This window comes from Penaeus monodon, chromosome 28 (assembly GCF_015228065.2).
Source record: "Penaeus monodon isolate SGIC_2016 chromosome 28, NSTDA_Pmon_1, whole genome shotgun sequence".
NCBI lineage: Eukaryota > Metazoa > Arthropoda > Malacostraca > Decapoda > Penaeidae > Penaeus > Penaeus monodon.
In genome coordinates this window covers 39856227-39856444 of record NC_051413.1, presented here as the reverse complement: position 1 = coordinate 39856444, position 218 = coordinate 39856227, and the positions used below count along the sequence as shown (strand labels likewise).

General features: G+C 31.7%; 1 protein-coding gene across 1 annotated transcript in view; it reads right to left on the bottom strand.

Annotated features, from left to right (window-relative positions):
* The window catches only part of LOC119591223 (glycine, alanine and asparagine-rich protein-like), a 15392-nt gene that overhangs the window by 12524 nt on the left and 2650 nt on the right, over positions 1 to 218 (bottom strand). The window lies entirely within an intron of this gene.

Below are 218 nucleotides of genomic sequence, written 5' to 3'. Positions count from 1 at the left end.
AAATAATTTCTGATTCACATGTGGTAGCCATTATGTGAAATGTAATAAAATGGTATGAATCATAACTGTGAAATGCTATTATGAAACACCAATAACCTCTTGTTGAGAGAAACGGAACACGTTCAGGCAGAAATAATGACTTGCCAAAGAAAGATGCAAATAGGAATTCAATACTATTTTCAAGATGTTCCTTAGAACACACTAACTGAATGATTTTA